This window comes from Gastrolobium bilobum, unplaced genomic scaffold (assembly GCF_033153095.1).
Source record: "Gastrolobium bilobum isolate Gb01-03AN ecotype WA unplaced genomic scaffold, APGP_CSIRO_Gbil_v1 utg16135, whole genome shotgun sequence".
Lineage (NCBI taxonomy): Eukaryota > Viridiplantae > Streptophyta > Magnoliopsida > Fabales > Fabaceae > Gastrolobium > Gastrolobium bilobum.
The window spans coordinates 365,247-370,643 of NW_026899035.1; the positions used below are offsets into that span (position 1 = coordinate 365,247).

Consider the following 5,397-nt stretch of genomic DNA (forward strand, 5'->3'; position numbering starts at 1 on the left):
TGAATTTTTAACAAACATTCAAAATTACAAGAGTCAATTAAAAAAGGAAAAAATTATACTTACAACCTATATTTGTTCACAACATTTTAATTTCCGTCAATCAACAGTTATCATTCATTACAAATTAAATATTAATTAATATGTTTGATTTGAAAAAATAATCGTTGATTGTTAGAAATAAACGATTAAGATCAACAAAAATAGGATGTAAATATAATTTTTCCCATAAACCGAAGTATAATCTAATATAATTTTCTCAATAAATAAAACATAATATAATTTTTAACAAACATTCAAATTTACTAAACATTCACATATCCAAAGGGTTGAAAATTCATGATAAAATTTCGATTGAAATTTTTTTCAACTAATCTTGAAAACTTTAGGATTTTTCTTTTACGTGATAAGAGTTTTCTAACCATATCTTGAAATTTTCGTTTTAAGAATATGGAGTAAATACAGATAACTTATCTGTAGTTATTGCAAAAATACTTTTCTGATTAAAAAAATAACTAAACTAATATTACTTTATTATTCAAAATTATTTTAAATAAAAAAATAAAATTATATGTCTATCTCTCTCGTAAAATAACGTAGGTATACATCATTTAAAATGACAATCACTTTTTTCTATTTTAAAATATTAATTGCATATGTCTTTTTAAAATCAGAAGTATACTTCGGTTTTTTTGCTTGAGTTCTTGGCGAAGTTATGTCTTCAGGCCAGTATTTTAGCAGCGGCTGCACCATACCAGCCAGGTAAGTAGCAAGATTTATACATGAATCTAAGTTAAGTAAGGCCCAGAGACATAACTAGAGCACCGTTTCTTGAAGGTTACATATCCAATTTTCAATAACTTATAACCAGTTTAGTGTTTAAACATGGTTGTTACCTCTCAATTCAATCTCTTTTTACGAGGAAACATTCATATGTAGTTTTATTCTAAGATGTCTTCAACGCACCTTACTTTTTTGTATGCAGGAAAGCACCAGCCTTCAAGAGCCGTTAATTATGTTACAAATTAGATCAATGGCTAGAAGTGATGGTTTTTTACTAGGTTAAGACAATTGATGTAGTAATCCACAACCTAAGGCCGCAACATATACATTGTACTGCTGCTAAAAACTTCCTCGAAAATATTACTTTATTCAATGCGATCAAGGGCAACTAAAATGGATGAAAATTGACAATTAAATTGCATTAGCCTTTGAACCAATAGCACTACATTATATATTCAAAAATGGGCAACACACATAAGATCAATATAAACTACATGTGTAAGATGCAACAAAAGTGCAAAATGTCCCATCATTTACTGAACCTTCAGTCATGAACAAGAAGGAGGTTCACCCAACAACAATGGTAGTGCTGTCCCTGAAGTTTACGAGGGACATGCTCACAAAGGATAAACAGGCCCCTGCTTTTTTCATCAGGATTTATTCGCGAAAATCAGGCTTTTATTAATCAACCAAACGGAAGATAGTCGAAAACCCACAGACGCAGCCAAACAAATGTTAAAAAACAAAGGAAAATCGAAGAAAATTAAGACAAAAACTTATTTGTTATACAAACGAAAACGAAACTTGCTTTTCGAATTGTAAAAGTAATTAGACAGTTAATAAAGAAAAGTAAGATGACTGCAATTTAAATTCCAATTAGCCTGAAGGGTTAGATCACAACAGCAGAAAATCCTTGAGGATGTAGGAAGCAAAAAACCAAGAGATTCATCCCAAATCGTTAAGCTCAATCACTAGATCTCCAACCCAATTCACATCATCCAAACCTCATATGATTAAGCAACGGGCAATAGAGAGAATCATAAACACACGAAAGAATAAAAGCACTAAGAAAAGCCTCAGAATTGCAGAACATTTAGTCAGCAAGGCAAAGAAGCCATTCAGTCCCGAAAGATGGTATTTGGTGACTGATATCATCATTGGCAACAATAGCAAGACAAGGATGAAAAATTTGTGCCCTAAAATCAAAAGCTTTACAAACAGGTATAATCAAAATATATGATTAGAAAGGACATAATAGAGAAAAACAGGATTTAAAAACCAATGAATGTGAAAATGTTAGTCTCATGGCCAATCCCAAGAAGTAATGGCAGCAACGCCGCTCCACAAGGCAATGGAATATGAGACAAGCATCGACGGAAGAACTCCCTCCGAGAAGGGAGAACCGTCAACGTCAATGAACATTTTTATGCGACGTTAACTTGGGATTATGCAAACACATGATTATAAGTTTGCCCCCAATCAAGTTAGGAACTTGGATAAATTCCCCGTCACAATTACGATTAAAGACAAAAATAAAAAGTAAAAAGAGAGGGAGAGACTATAAACAAGCACAAAAAAGAGACGATGAAATCAGTATTCAAAGGTAAACAAAAACCATAAGAGGAATCTCATCAAGGCGTTCCTAGATTATCACCTGAAACCCTAGACACCGACAACCGAATCAGAGGAGAGAACAAAGATGATAGAACAATCACACCACAGAGCGGTCTTATAGTAGTTGGGTCATTCGGAAACTAGGGTTTCATGCCGCATATGGGCTTTTAGTCTTTAACTGGCATCGGCCCAGAGACACTAACTTAAAAAGTGGACTCAATTGGTATTGTAAAAACAGGGATCTATGATCTATCAAACCTTGGCAACTCTTTCGTTCGGGATTTTACCATTCAACATTTTTTATTTTTTTTATTTAGAAAAACTAGGATTTTAATTATTATTTTTGTTCGATAACATAAGGAATCAAACAGCAACTAAAAACTCTTACCTATTGGGTGATTGGATTATTGATTCAACTATATGAACTGATAAGTATATGCAAATTTATAATTTAAATTAAAAAAATGATAAATATACTCAAATACTTGTAAAAGAATAATATCAATTCTAAATATTTTAATATAAAAAATAATAAATTACACATCATTGTCCAACAAAAGATCAATCAAACATATAATGTTTGTGATACTGGTGCTTCACGTTCAGTAGAGGATATTTCTAACTATAGATCAAATCAAAATTCTCTGCATATTAGGTAACCAATATAATATTAATGTTATAGGTATATAAGCTATATAAGTCAATAAGTAACATATTACTTAAATATTTCATAAGAAAACAAATCATGTGCGTGTGAGAGTAAAAAAAGAAAGGCACAATAGAGGGCAACTAAGGCCGTGTTTGGATAAACTTTTAAAAAAGTTCTTATGTATGGCTTCTTTTTTTAGAATGAATTTTTTTAAAAGTTAAAATTATTTTACGTTTGGATGAAATACATAAAAAGTACTTTTAAATAAAAAGGGATAAGTTACACTTATCACCTCTTACAACCAATTTTATTATCGTTTGATCAAAATCAAATCAATGTCTCTTACTTTATGTCATTTTGTAATCGTTGATTTGATTTTAATCCAACGATAACAATATCGGTTATAAGAGGTGGTAAGTATAACCTCTACTAAATAAAAAAGTTATTCGGGTGTTAAAATTAATAAACACTATTTATACATATATAATTACTAGATATGTGATGGTAAATGGGTTGAGTTGTTGGAGTGAAATTGGGGTAAAATTAAATTAAAAAAATATATTAAACTTTTAACTTTTGCTTTTTTTTAGAAGTAATGAATAACTTTTTTAAAAAGCATTATTTTAAAATTTTTATTTCTGCTTTTTTTTAAGGTTTTAATGTTTCTAAAGTGATTTGTTCCCAAAACTACGTCGTTTTGGATTGAAAAATTAAAAATTTATAATGAAAAAGACTATTGTAACCCTGAAATAAATTATAATTATAAAAATACCTTGATTTCTGTTTCAAAACGACGTCGTTTTGGACTCACATATCTACATTGACCGAAGAAAAAATGAACCTTTTTTAAAATATTATTATCCAAACACAAAAAATTCTATAAAAGAACTTTTTTTTGAAAAAAAAAAACTTCTCAAAGAAAAAAAGCTCATCTTTCAACAAAGAACAAAGAAGTACACTCAAAAAGAAGTACACTCAAAGGGAGGGTTCTCCCAAACTTTCAAATTCCAATTATGTTCAAAGGTTTATGCGGTTGATTTAGATCCTTTTATATGAAAAAATAATCATATTATTTGATTATAATTATTTATTTAAAATTTATATATATTTTTCTCTTTTATTTCATAATCAATAAATCATTAATAAATAATTGTGATCAGATAACATAATTATATAACTATTTTTTTTACATACGATCCAAATCCCCCGGACATAATTGTTCTCCCTATATATTTCTGTAATAATCGAGACGGGCGGATCACAAAGCAAGTTCTCCTTTTTAAAATTTTAATATTATTGCATATTTTCGAAATTACGGATTATACTTGAACAACTCATGTCAGTTGATCAAACTTTTGAAACATCTCGTGTCATTATATGAGAAGGAAAAAGCTTTTCATATTCTTATTAACTTGGTGCAGAAATAAAATGCTGTTTCTGTGTAATTTTTTAGTGAAAACATATTTTTCTTTTTAAAAATATGTTTGTTTCAAGATAACTAATTGAGTTTTTCAAATATATATAATTTTAATACTTTTTTAATAAATTAAAAAAACAAATTTTGAAGAAAATCTGAAATCATAAAAATACTCTTTTGAAAGCTTATACAAATGCGTCCTAAAATTTGCAAAGTATATTATATATGCAAAAATCTGTTTTATATTTTTTGTTATGTGATTTTTTATTTTATTTTTTCAAAAAATGCACATGAAATGTGTATACATAAAGCATACCGATAATAATCAATTTTTCTTTCTTTAGGCATATCCTGGGTGGTAAAGAGGAAGGCAGGGAGTGCACCATTCACTTTCAAACTCAGAAGACTAGATAGAGGTTTTAGTGATTATATTCCAGAATGTTTCTAAACAAATGGGAGTAACAGCTAAAATACAGTGATAATGAATTTCTGAAAACGATTTTAATAACAAACTAGCAATTAGTAGCTCCCACTGCACCATTGTAGTACTTCTATGCTGCAGAGAGTTCTTCTACGCTGCAGTCTCTTTGGAAGGAAAACTTACTAATCTTGCAAGGCGCTTGACACGATTCAAACGCAAGGGTTTTGGCGTGCAACCTGTATTAAAAGGTGTCAAGTGTATACAAATTTTCACAAAAAATAAAAATAAAAATAAAAAAACTTTTTCAGACACTTAAATCCAATATACTCACCATCATCACTTAATACATCTCCCTTGGCTAACAAATTATCTGCGATTGGGTAATTTCCATTTCGCGCAAGACGTTTAATCTTATTTAGACGCAACCTTTTTATTAGACCCTCCAATTGAATTGATGATCCTATGGGTTGCAAATTGATTATTGCATAAGCAAAACAAAAAAATATAAAACAATAA

At 29.4% G+C, this 5,397-nt stretch overlaps 2 non-coding genes across 2 annotated transcripts; both read right to left on the reverse strand.

The window, feature by feature from the left end:
• Window positions 1-1,299: 1,299 nt before the first annotated feature.
• LOC133286457 (small nucleolar RNA snoR74) lies at window positions 1,300-1,428 on the reverse strand. The gene has a single exon (XR_009748125.1). It is a non-coding gene; the product is annotated as a small nucleolar RNA snoR74 (small nucleolar RNA).
• Window positions 1,429-1,851: 423 nt separating this feature from the next.
• Window positions 1,852-1,944, reverse strand: LOC133286455 (small nucleolar RNA SNORD96 family). Its single transcript, XR_009748123.1, has one exon. It is a non-coding gene; the product is annotated as a small nucleolar RNA SNORD96 family (small nucleolar RNA).
• Between the last annotated feature and the right edge of the window lie 3,453 nt (window positions 1,945-5,397).